Genomic DNA, 13410 nt, shown 5'->3' with positions numbered 1-13410 from the left:
GCCCATGTGTTAAACTATTCTCTGGTCCACGGTGCTTTCCACTTTATACTAATGTGGATGTTAGTGCTCAAAACTTGGAGCGTTGATAGAACGTGGACAAGAAATGCAATTCTGGGCATCTTTTATGACAAGTTATAAAACGGACCATAGACGCACTCTGAAGTGTGCTGACTCTAAACAGATGTCTTCAATGCTCCCCTATCGCTATTCCTCAGGAATTATCTGCAGGTTGTAATGCTGACCCGTACCAGACTTCCAAACTGCCTGCTAGCCCCATATTTCAGGAATTGTAATTTATGAACACCCATCGCTCCCCTACAGCCCCCAAAACCAGTCAACTACCCTGCTGTTCACCACGTGAAGGCTCTCAAAGTATGGCATGTAAGGCAGAAGAGGAAAAAAAAAAAAACCCTCTCTCATCATCTGGTCTTCATTTGGGCTTCCCAACCGTCCACCATTTCCTTATCACAAGGGAACAGACAGACACATAGTTAGCGTTGCGTCCGTTGATGCCGCACCAGAATGTAATTTATTTTTTGCGGTCTTGTCGGTTGATGAGGCACATATGTTTGATAGTTTTCCAGCACCGCCACTGCTTCCGGTGGGTTCCACAGTTTGAGTTTAGGGCAGGGCTCGTCAAAGCCCCCTACTGTACAGCCGCGCCAGTTCAGTCTTCAGAGTTTTCAGAGGGGAAGATTTCTCACGTGAGTCATCTTCTAAAGTCTCTCTGTCTCTCTCTTCTCTTCCTCTCCCTCATGCTTCCGTAAGCAGTAACACATCTGTCTTGAGGATTCAGCCTGAATGCTACTTATCACACACACACACACACGTAGCTGATAACCTGACGTTGCAATACTGTTCTGTGTGAATTGTGTCTCTTTTTCTGTCTCTCTGTCTAGCTGTCTCTCTCTCGCACCCTGCTTCCCAAGTGCCAGTTTTAATTACCGTAACACTCCTGCCAAGAATATGTTTGTGGCTGTGAGGTATGTCCCGATAGCTGCAGGTGATAAGTCCGCTAATGTTTAATCAGAGGCCCGGCCAGGCCGTCCTCCCCCCAGCTGCCCCACATGGCTGGAGTTTGGACCACATTGACTAGTATGTGGGTCACTCTGCTACTGTGTGTGTGTGTTTTTATATGCTTTCAAGTTGACCTGAAATAGTTTGTTTCCTCTTGTATTTTTAGTCCAACTGGTTCCTGTTTGGGTTTTGGGTTTCTGTTGGACGTCCAGCCTCCAACAAGTTGTTTTACAGAAGGTCCCCCTGTGCCTGTTTTGTTCCTACACTGTACAGGCTCCCCAAAAATGGCTACCTCGACAATCCTGGAGGAAAAGAGGAAAAAAGTGCAAGGGAAACAGACTTCAAAAGCATGTAGGAGGCACAGCAAGCCAGGGAGAGGGAGGGAGGGAGGGACTGAGAAGTTTTAACGGGGGAGAGTTAAAGTTAAAAGACATTTCTTGTAAATTCCTCAGCCACGTTTTTTTTTTTTTTTTGGGTGTTCTTGAATCTCCTCAACGGGCCAATATCTCCAGAACAGCCTCACTCCTTATGATTGTTATCTTGTCTCTCTCCCTCTCTCTCTCTCTCTCTGTCTCTCTCCCCCTCTTTCTCGCCTCACTAAAGACTAGTCTCCCCTTCCTCTCATTCTCCTCCCCCCCGGCTTGGTCCAGGGGTATTTTTGGAAGTTAATGAAAAGAGAAATCTGAACCACTTACCCTTAAAAGGCATGTCTGGGTCAGCTGGGTGGAAACTTGTGTTATTAATGTCCTTAACATTTTCTATGTGTGTGTGTGTGTGTGTGTCATCTGCAAGCATGCATGTGTTCAGTGCTGTGCAGAACGCAGGAATGCTGTGGGTTGAGGGGCTAGAAGGGAAGGAGGGTGGGCTAGCAAGCCTACGTCTTAAGGAAGGGGGGAAAGCAGGGGCATATTTGGCATATTTCAGGAGCCATTGCCGTCTGGTTCAAGGTGCATTCTTCCTCCTGGAGATCTGGCTCGCCAGCCGGTCAGACATGAGCGAGGGAGGGGAAGGAAGGTGGATGAATCTGTGAACATCACGCTCTACTTCTTGCCAGGTCTGTCCACAACAAGCCAATCTCATGATGCTGTTGGTGGAAGACGGCGCAGACTACACATAACTTGTTTTGATGGAGTCTCTGTTCTTTATTTGGGTTCGGCGAGCCAAAGGAACCGCTAACCAGGAGGTCATAAGATATGAAAATATCACCACTTGCCACCTACACGCAGACACAGATGTCAAACCCACCACCAACTGTATCAGCTCAATAATATCCATAAAAGGCTAAAATGTTGAACCAAAGTCCTTTACCCCGCAGTAGGGTTTGTATGTCTTGGGTACCATCAGTACAATTTAATGAATGTTTATATGCCGAGCGCCGTAATATGTCTCTTTCAACCTCTCTTCCATGGCATTATAGTTAAACAAATGCTCTCAACCCTCTCTTTCTCTCCCCTAGAATTTATGATGTTTTAGTCTGTTATTTGCAGGCAGATGGCTACTGACTGACGTGACAGTGGTTGGCAGGAGGTCAGTCTGGCGGTACCAGTCCGCTGCTCAGTAGAGGTCGGGTTCATCCCGAGGTCTTGAGTCGGCTCTGAGGGCCCGGTTGGAGCAAACTACCCACATGAGTCCCAGTCTGGTCCAAATTCACAGACTTCCCAGATTCTTTATTTCTGAAACCTAAAGCAAAATGGGTTTTTTTGTAATTCAAACTTTTTTTTTTTTTTTTTTTAAATGACACCTGTCCAGTTGGATATCTGTCACATCAAAAAGACATACGTGTTGTTTTAGCAGCATGGCATCTCACACACACACACACACACACACACACACACACACACACACATACACACACACACACACACACACACACACACACTGAACTTTGATAAGAGGTTGAAGAATAATCCTATTTGATGGATGCCTAGGGCCCTGACATTGGTGCTGCTGTTTCTGGGTGAGGCCCAGGGAGACAAAATCAACTCTGTCTGTGTGTGTGTGTGTGTGTCTGTGTGTGTCAGTGTCTGTCTCGTGTGTTTGCTTTGGGTATGTGTGTGCTGGGGTGGGTGACTTTGAGGTGTCTCTTCTTCCGTCTTGAAATCATTCATAGAAAAATAGGAGTTGGGAACCACTTGTAATGCAAAAACACTATCAATAATTCTGACTAATGATGACTAATCAATGATCCTGCTTGAGGAAGAGTGGATACTTGAATCACGTTGCTTTAAGTGTGCATGTGGTGTAGAGCCATATTTACTGCAACACGGCCTATGTACACTTAATTTTTGCGACTGTTAACTTAAATAAATCATGTTCTTTTTGCTTTAGAAGCGGTTCCCCGCTGCTTATTTTTCTAATATTTCGCCTCCTTGGGAATCCTTCGCCCTTCTCCACAGCCTTCACGTATTTAAAATATTCATGAAAGATGATTGGACTAATACAGATCGACGTGTTGTGTGTGTTGCCCCAATCTTGCACCCTAACTTGTTCCATACTGGCTATGTTTGTGTATTAGATTCCTCTACCAGCAAGACTCCACTCTGAGAGAGAGAGAGAGAGAGTGAGAGAGAGAGAGGGAGGAGGGCTGAGTGAAAAATGGTTGAGCGTAAAATGCTCAGAGGGAGAGATGGAGGGAGAAGCAGCGGGCTACCTGTAAAACATGACTTTTATAATGATCGCGAGCGGTGATTTATCTGTTCTCTTCATTGAGAGAGAGAGAGAGAGAGAGCGCAAGTAAGAGGGAGAATGAAAGAGGGAGGGATCGGAGCGTCTTTGCGTAGCAGCTGACCAACACCGCACTGTATCGGTTATCCACAGGGCCTCTGCAGGCGGAGGGGCAGGTCCTGTGAGGTCCATTTCCTGGTCTCATCCTTCTCCTTTGGCTCCTTGCTCCTGTCACTGACTTCGCTGATGCCACCCCTCCGCTCTGCCTGGGAGGTAACGTGTGTTCTTATGTCTAGGCTTGAGATCTTTATGTGTGAGTGGGTACAGTGGGTGGGTGGTTATACTTAATGACCCTGTCATGGTAACCAAACATACGCCGGTAACGACTCTCTCTCTTTCTCTTTGTCCCAGTCAAAAGGAGACAGAGAGAGGAAATGGACTAAGAAATAGAGAACAGAGTGAGAAGATGAGGAAGAGAGAGATGCACTTTGAACCAGTGAGACACCTGTGTCAACATCCTTAAAAGTGGCATTCAGAAATCCATTTCCTTGATATACAGTTTAGAGGTTAGATGATGCACACTTCCCTGTATAGTGTGTGTGTGTGTGTGTGCAGTGGCTCATATGTGACTGTATGCTCAGGCCTTGGTTTCTTCTGTTCTATTTATGTGGAGATGATACCAGCAACAGAGCGAAAAACCTGGTGTTGGATGGAGAGCTTTTATTCCTGTACCTCTCCCTCAAGTACATGTGGGATGTACACACACACACACACACTTACACACTTACACACACACACTCCCCTCCGACCTGTTCTAAGCCGAGGATCTACCGGGCGGCTCTCAAAATAAAATTCCTCCTGCAGATTATTTTTCTTGTGATCAGAAAATATACATGTTCTCAGAGAGAGGAATGTTTGGACGCCATGGCAACCTGGCCTTTCCTCACTTCCCCCTCTTCTGTTTCTCTCGTCCTCGGCTGTTCTGTCCTCTCTGCTCCCACTACTTGCTGACTTTATGTTTTCCGTACCTTTACTCATTTACTTTACAGACAATACAAGGGTTCAGTAAATCTAATAAACAATCATCTCGGCACAACTTATCTTTGATGTTTTTTACCTTTTTTTTTTATAACTTTCCCAACTTTTTCTCACTCTGTTTTCTGTCTGTTCCCCTGTCTTCACCCCCCTCCCCTCCCTGTGTCTAGCTAAACTGGTGAGATGTTTTTCTCCTTTCCCGTAGGCATCCCTCCCTCTGTTCGTCCATCCATCCGTGTATTAGCATGTCTGGTTATAGGAGCTTTCATCATTGTGGTGCTGATGCATGCAGACCCCGACAGCCAGGCTATTTTCAGCCTTCTCTTTTCCCCTCCTCTCCCTCTTTTCTCCCTCTCTGCTTTGGTTTTATATTGGAGGGGATCTCCGAGATCCATCAGCGCTGCCTTTTTGTAAAGGGCAGCCGTTGTAACGAGAGGGTTGGCTTGGCTTTCCCCCCACGCTAACGTTGCTTTTGGAGCGCCTTCTCATGCTAGCCGTCCCAACCAGACGAAGCGTAGCAGCTAAACGCGAGCAAAATTAGGCCGTAAAAATAGACTGGATTGCTAAACCGCAGCTTATAGCTGAATAGAGAATTTAAATGCTTGAAACCCTTTCATACTCAAGTGTAGTGTTGTGTAGTCTAATGTTGCAGTAGTAGTAGTAGTAGTGGTAGTGGTAGCAGTAGAAGTAGCAGATATCGTTGTTGTAGAAGTAGTAGTAAGAGTGGCAGATGTAGTAGTAGTAGTAGTTGATGTAGTATTTGTAGTAGAAGTGGTTGAAGTCGTAGTAAAAGTATTAGTAGTGCTTTATTGGAAAATTCCTTTAGGCTGGCAGTGGCAGGCAGGCATTGAATTTAATGTGAAGCTTGAAATTGAGTCATTGGAACATCTCTATATACATCTCCATATATTAACTATACACCTAAACTATTGCTGAGCCTCCATACACACTCTCCCATTTGCTTGGACTGAAGCGAGCAGACACACACACAGAGCGACTCACAGACAGAAACCATGGGCGAGTCATCTGCGCCTCTCTGGTGGTCCCCTCCATCTGTCCTCCGCTTCTTCACCCCCCTCTTCCTTCCTCTTCGTTCTCGGTGCCCATAATAGCCTCACTTTATGGCAAAGTCAACTAACAGTTGACCAAATGTTAGTGCTTGTTTTGCAAGAGGCCCCATTGAACCAAAGTTTGATATTTATAGTAAACAAGATAGTTCTTCACATTTTTTCCATGATTCAATTAAGGGTAATTTAGTGTGTCGGTTGTGATTGTTTTATTGGTCAGCGTGGACCCATCATAGGATAAGACACTTCCTTCTGCTATGGCATGGAATGTCTGGCTCACCCTCAGCTGAGGTGTGCATGTGTGTATGTGTGTATGTGTGTGTGTGTGTGTATTCAGACACAGGAGCCCCACAGGAATCCCATAACACTCCCAAGTCCCTGAGTGGCTCATTTGTGCACTGTGGAACATTGTGGAATACCAGGCATATTTTATGATCCAACCTTCAGCCGTCTCCCTCTCTTTCTCCCTGCGTCTGGGTTTATTTGTTAAGCTAAGCCGGTCTGGCCGTCCCGGGCTCCCTCCCTCTCCTTCCCCCTTGTGCAGAACATTTTAGACATTACATTTTAGGCATTTGGCCGACGATCTTATTCGGAGCAACTCGTGGTGAGTGGGTTCAGTATCTTGCTCAAAGACTCTTCGACAGGAGCCATGGCCGACGGGAATCAAACCTGTGTCTCTCCGTACCACTGCACCCCAACAATGCCTGCTCATGGCTTTACATCAGTGATTCTCAACCTTTTTCATATCAAGGACGCCTAATTTATTACGCATTAGGGCCACAGACCCCCATGTGATGAGATTTTGTTTCTCAGACCCAAATCTGACAGTATTTTTATTGTTAGATATGATTTTGTCCAGAATTCAATGACTGTCTGTATTGTAGGTAGAGAGATAACAGTGAAACTATGATCAAAATAGTCATTCTTCTACATTCTCTAATTCTTGTAAATTAAGTAATGGTGAAGTTTAACACTTCATCAATTTGTTGGGGACCCCCTTGAACCCCCTCAAGGACCCCTGGTGGTCCCCGGACCCCACGTTGAGAGCCACTCAACGTGACAGCTCGGACTACTACATGTACACAGATTTACACAGCGTGCCGCACCTCATCACCTGCTTTAGAGTCCTCAGTTGGTCCCTTTGTGAGAAGCTAGGGTCTCAGTCTGTGTGTGTGTGTGTGTGTGTGTGTGTGTGTCTACTCCCCTTGTGGCTTTGACAAACAGACCTACCAGATGTGGTGGTGTGTTTTGGCTGCCTGGTCAAACAAGGGTACAGCAGTCGCTCGATGCCCGTGGCCAAGAGTGACTCTCGCCCACCCACTTGGACCAACGCTCTGTAGTCTTTACCCTCCACGATTTCTCCCTTTAGTAATAATCTCTCTCTCTCTCTCTCTCTCTCTCTCTCTCTCTCTCTCTCTCTCTCTCTCTCTCTCTCTCTCTCTCTCTCTCTCTCTCTCTCTCTCTCTCTCTCTCTCTCTCTCCCGTCACCTTTGTTTTCTGTTTTCCCTTTTTCTTTTCTCTTACTCATTCTCTCACCCCATCTCTCTGTCTCTCTCTCTTTCACCTTCTTGCCCTTTCTCTCTCTCTCTCTCTCTCTCTCTCTCTCTCTCTCTCTCGCTCGCCGTGGACTATGGAAAAGAATGCAGTTAAATTAGTGTTTTATCTCTCCTGCCAGCCAGCTGCATCTGCAGTCCCAGCCATGCCAAGCATTCGAGACACAATTGACCTTAAAAGGAAACAATAGCTGCCTATCAATTCTGCTCTGCCAGTCAAGGAATGGCTGCCTCCTGCATGGGCAGGGTTCGCCTCGCACACAACACAAGGAAGTGTTTGGAAACTGAACTTTGGAACTACCAGGGAAAAAGAGAGGACCAGTGTTGTTATTTTATAGACATATACTGTGTGTTTAAACAGATTCTTGGGGATTAGGAGATGCGGATGAAAAATAAGGCAGCAGGATGGCCTCCCCATGTCAGAAAGGTGGTGGTGGTGGGGTGAAGGGGGCAAGCAAAAATAAATATGCTATGGGGGTCAATAAAGTAGCATTTTATTACTTTATCATTCCATCATAATTGAAAATGTTGACCTATTACAAGAACAAACAACATTCGGAATAGTTTCCAGAAGTCGTGTTTAAGTCATGATATTGTCCATATATCGGGAGCACTCAATCAGTTAATTCAGAATCAATTAAGAATGTTAAAAATGTTTCCAAATCCCATGTTTCAGGTTTCCGCTTGTTTCCCTTTGGCTTATGGATTGGGCCTTTGAAAGACTTTACAGGTGTTATTTTGCTAGGTTTTGCCTGCTCTCCATGCCCCCAGATTCCTACGTTGGTGTGCTTTGTCTTGAAAAGCAGATGTATTGTAAAGGGAAACTGCCAAACGTGTTCCGCAACATCGATAACCTCGATAGCTGTCATATTACTGTTGTTGTATAAATGAATGATGAATGTATAGTACAACAGTTGGTAAGCAAAAGCATCAGTGGAACAGGGAGGACCAGCGGGCTGTAAGACATTAGATATCAGAACAGGTTGTGTGGGGTGGAGGTGAAGTTGAAGAGTTGGATGGTTTTTCATCTGACAGCTCGTCAGTGTGCAGACAACATTCTTACTCCACCTTGCCTTTTTTTGCTGGAATGCAAATACCAGCTTAAGGAATGCTGTTCACAGTCTTAAGTGGCAGCAAATGAAAAATCAATCCCTTGCTCTATTCTTCTCTGGTGTTCTCCCTCCCTCCCTCCCTCTTTTGTTCGCTCCTTCTGTCTACCTCTTTCTGGATCTATGCTCTCTGTCATTCTCTATCTTCCTCCTCTCTGTATATCTGCTCTCTCTCTCTCTCTCTCTCTAGGCATCCTGTTCACTGTGTTTGATTTGGGCATTCCTTTCCTCCCCTAGCAGACAAAACAACCCCAGACCTCTCTGAACTGCAACCCCCAGCTCACACACACACACACACACACTATCCCTTCTGCTAATCACTCACAGGAAATGGGCTCCCATGCAAACGAGGCCCGCCTGGCTAGAGGAACCCAGGATGGAGTTTCAGGCCTTGAAATGTTCCCCAGTCGAGGAAATTGAACATGATCTCTCTCTTCCCCCTTCTTTCGTTCTCCCTCGTTTCCCCTCTTGTTTTACTCAACATGGTTCCCTCTCTCTCTTTCTTCTGACACTCTTCTTTTCCCCCCCGCTCTGTTTGAATGCATCCATTTTGCTGTGAAACATTTCTATTCAGACTGATTAATGGACACATACAGAGTTACTCCTCCACAGGAGCATTAGTTTATATAATGTCGTCCTTGCAGCCACTTACATCTGAGTGTAACTATGGACGGTTGGCAGTTAAAAAATGACTATATTAAGGTATATGATGATATAAACTCTTCACTTAAATTTAGAATTACTGAAAAAGATGTATGTGTTTCAAAGTTGTAGCCTTTCTTTGTGCTGTTGGTACCAGTTAGGCCAATGTTAGGGTAAAACATCTCCCTCAAGGCACTGCGCCAAAAAGAGACTGTATGTGTGTGTGTTTATGTATGTGCAGGGGTGTATGTGTGTATGTGTGTGTCTGTGTTTGGAGAGTGTAAGCCTAAGTGCTCAAAAACGTACATTCTGATACCTTATCAGCACCCTTCCATTATATGTGCGATAGAGGCGTACTCAAAGACAAACATTACACGGTAAAATGTTTATATAGAATGAAAAGGGAGGCCGGCCCCTTAACAGGGATTTCTGCACTGTTCAAAAGTCATTTCCAACACAGCAGTGCATCGGGTTTCGGGGAAGGCATATTGTGTTGCTCTTCAACTCAACATATGATTAATAGCAACACATTGACTGAACATGTGTTATTCAGAATCAGATTCATCTAATTCAAGCACAATAAATGTACAGGAAATTTTATTGGTGAGATACACATCAACACATCATTAACATCGACTGACGCAGATGGTACAGGGACAGCATGGCCTCACATTTTGTACAGTGCAAATGCTGAGAGTACAGAGGGTTTGGTGTGAAAGGGGCGTGTTGTAGCCAAAAATTTGTATTGCACATCATTAGCTCTGTTTGAGCTCTGATGGTTAAAACGACACATTTGTAACCATAAGCAAAGTCAAAATAAAGGGGAAAATTAAAAAGACTAAAGTGACAACCCTACATTAAATTTGATGCAAAACGGGTGTAACTGCATTTAGTAGCTTTTTATAGAATAGACATTTTTTGAATCGTTATCTCTGTAAAAGTAGGAAAAGGCCGCTTACACCCCTTTCGCTCTAAACCCTTAACACGATAGACAGCGGACCACTGTATACATATCACTGTACATAAATGCAAAAAGCATTCTACAACTTTATACAATTGAGTCCAGTATTGAAAAGAAACAGCATGAGGTAGCTATACTGAGTAAGATGGAAATGCATAAGTTCTGTGTGCGTGGGTGCAATGTGTCAGAAATGTCACATCCTGAGTTGACAGCGGGTCGGTCAGTGATGGAGACAGACCCGTGGGAAGGTAGGAAGTGCCACCTCACCGTGTCGGTTTATTCTGCCGAGTAACGATGAATCCCCGACTTGACAAGCCATGTGCATGAGGGAAATTACAGAGAGAGGAAGCAGGGGACGGAGGGATGAGAGGGAGAGAGAGAGAGAGAGAGACACAGCTGTTTTCAGTTTCATTCGGTTGTACTGTACTGGTTGAAGCTAACTGTCTGAGTGAATAACCCCCCCCCCCCCCCCCCCCTCCCCCGACAACACATACAAACACACGCACAAACATGTGGTCACTGGTCGCTAGGGTGTTTGGCGTCTTTTGGAAGGATCTCTAAGAATGTGTCGGACTGGATTTGGAAAATAACATATTTTTAATCAAAATAAGTGGCTCCGTTTCGGGTACTTAGACACCCGGGGAAAGCTGCCAACTCCACCTACTCAACAGTATTATACTTTAGGTTTATGACAATGTAAAAACTCAGTAAGACCAATAGGCATATCAGCTTTGTTTTGTATTCGGAGCATGTGAGATGATTCAGCAGAATCGGCCTGTGTTTATGTTGTCCTGCTGCCCTCATGAATCTAACATGATGCAGCTAAGCACACAGCAGCTAGGCTCTGTCCTTCCTGAGAGGGTGCAAGGATAGATGTGTAGGAACAAGAGGAGGGGATGTGAGAAAGGGTTAGAGATGGAGAGAGAGAGCAGTTAGAGAGACTGTCCTGCAACCAAAAGGTCACCGGTCCGACCCACGTAATAGTCTATTATCTGTGTCCATCAGTAGCCATGCACGTGGCCGAAGTCTCCGTGTGAGCAAGACACAAACCTTCCCTGCTCACTCACTGTAAATCAAACTGATAAGAGTGACCTGTAGGTGACCTGGAAATAGACAGTTTTTCATTTCAGACTTTTGTGTAAATTTGGTTTTTCACCCCATCTTTCTCTCTCCAACAGTCCTGATGTACAGCTCTATACCTGGGCTTCCTGTTGCTGCTTATAGTTCACAGGAATGTTCCCTTTCTCCTTCAACCCCGCCACCCACACACACACACACACACACACACACACACACACACACACACACACACACACACACACACACTCCACCCCTCCTCATTGCTCTCCCTCCCTCCATTTCCCTCTCTCATCCTGTAAATTCAGTCCAGACTCCAGTCTTAAATCTGGATTCTCTGTGCTTAACCAAACATATGGAATGCTACTGTAATGGAATGCTCCAAGTCTGGATTGCTCTTTGTGTGTGTGTGTGTGTGTGTGTGTATTGGTGTGTGTGTGTCCATGCACATGTTTTGAGGCAGATGAGAGCGGCTGTGATGATGATGATTATGATAATGGTGTGTGTGTGTGTGTGTGTGTGTGTGTGTGGGTGTGTAGATGCCTCCCCAGAGCCTTAGCCAGATAGAACTGAATAGGGCCTTCTGTTGTCGCAGCCAAAACTGCTTGTCTGCTCATGCATGAGCCCATTGCGAAGCCTCAGAATGCGTCCCATATCTGAGCAGTTAGCTCATTCTCAGCCTGTTAGCTTGACTGTGAATGCCTCTCCCCTACAGTGACGGCATTGTCGGCCTGGCCGCGGGCATGGGCCGTGCCAACTGCCAAGCATAACAATGGTGAAAAGATGGCATGAGTGTGTGTCTTGATATTATGATGACCGTGAGTCCACTATTACTAACCTCATGCCCTGTTTGTGTTTGTGTTTGTGTGTGTGTGTGTGTGTGCTTTACCACAGGATGGAGACTTTGGGAAGAGAAGCTTAAGGTGCCACTCACAAGAGGATGCGCCCATAAAAAGTAAGTTATGTCTTCCTGTACTTCTGTTATAAAACCTGTTTTGTAGTTTATATCATTCTGTGGTTCTTGGGGCTATACTTATTCAGGGTGTCTGCAGGTCCTTAAAAAGTCTGGAAAACTCTTAAAAGGCCTTAAAAAATATTAAAATGTCTTAAATCCAGTCGTTAGAGACCTTATGTATTTCACCATGCAGTGATGGGTTTGTACAATATGCATCGTATTTGCTTTACTCAACACAACTGGACTTTATGACCTTTAACAATTAATATATTTCCTGTTGTCCTGTTTCTCACAGTTGGACATCATGTCCCGTAGCCTAACAGTTAATTTCCTGTTGTCCTTTTTCTTATACTTCCCATTTATAGTTTCAGATCTTTCATTAGCTGTGTTCAATCAGAAATGAGCCAGTTTTGCCACCTTTGTTTCTTTATTTTTGGTTTTTAAATTGGTCTTAAATCCAAATCCAGGTAGCATTAAAAAGGTCTTGAAAAGTCTTACATTTGGCTTTCTGAAACCCGCACATACCTTGCTATTGCTATTTTTGAGCGCGTGTGTGTGTGTGTGTGTGTGTGTGTGTGTGTGTGCATGTGCATTAGGCCACCCTGTCGGAGGAAATCGATTCAGAGCATTGGAAGTGTTCTGCATTCCAAGCCTCCCTTCGCTTCCTCTTCCTCCACTCCTCCACCTCTCTCCCTCTCCCTCTTCTTCTTCCTCTCTCCTCCTCTCCATCATTGCCCGCCTTTTCTTCCCTTCCTCTCCCCCTCCTCCTCCTTTTGCTCTTCCTCTCCCCTCCTCCCCTCCTCCCCTCCTCTGCTCTTTGTGAGTCTGTTTCCTGTTGGGCACTAAAGCCGGCGCCGCGCTTCCTTCCCTGTACCCTGAGGTCACACAGGAGTGGCACACACACACACACACACACACACACACACACACACACACACACACACACACTGTATCATATAGGTCAGCACACCCTGAAACTCCCATTCAATTCCGTATGCATACATATTTGTACACGCACACACGTACACACTACTCTCAGGGATGTCCCAGTCAGCTGGTGTGTGTGTGTGTGTGTGTGTGTGTTATCAGGCCAGGTTAGTCAGCAGCAGTAGAGACAGTAGATGTGTCACTGTCTGTCTAGAGGTCAAGTCTACTCAGCTGTCTGTTCTCACAACCATTTAAGGTCAATACGTGGCCAAGGCATGTTCTTCTGTGAGCGCTTCTACACGCATTCAGTATTCCGGATACTAGTTCACATCCTGGTTAAGGTGATATTCAGGATATGGTGTTCAAGTTCGTCCTAATAGTCCGATTCACTAATCCGGAACTC

The 13410-nt window shown here is 45.3% G+C and overlaps 1 protein-coding gene across 2 annotated transcripts in view; it reads left to right on the top strand.

The window, feature by feature from the left end:
* Positions 1–13410, top strand: part of luzp1 (leucine zipper protein 1) — a 54228-nt gene that overhangs the window by 5869 nt on the left and 34949 nt on the right. For both annotated transcript variants that reach the window (XM_071903429.2, XM_071903430.2), the window contains exon 2: positions 12020–12080. The gene's annotated coding sequence lies outside the window, so the exon portion shown is untranslated. The remainder of the gene's footprint in view (positions 1–12019; positions 12081–13410) is intronic.

The sequence above is a fragment of the Centroberyx gerrardi genome, chromosome 17 (assembly GCF_048128805.1).
Source record: "Centroberyx gerrardi isolate f3 chromosome 17, fCenGer3.hap1.cur.20231027, whole genome shotgun sequence".
Taxonomy (NCBI): Eukaryota; Metazoa; Chordata; class Actinopteri; order Beryciformes; family Berycidae; genus Centroberyx; species Centroberyx gerrardi.
The sequence above is the reverse complement of the archived record's forward strand: the minus strand, read 5'-3'. Positions and strand labels throughout refer to the sequence as shown.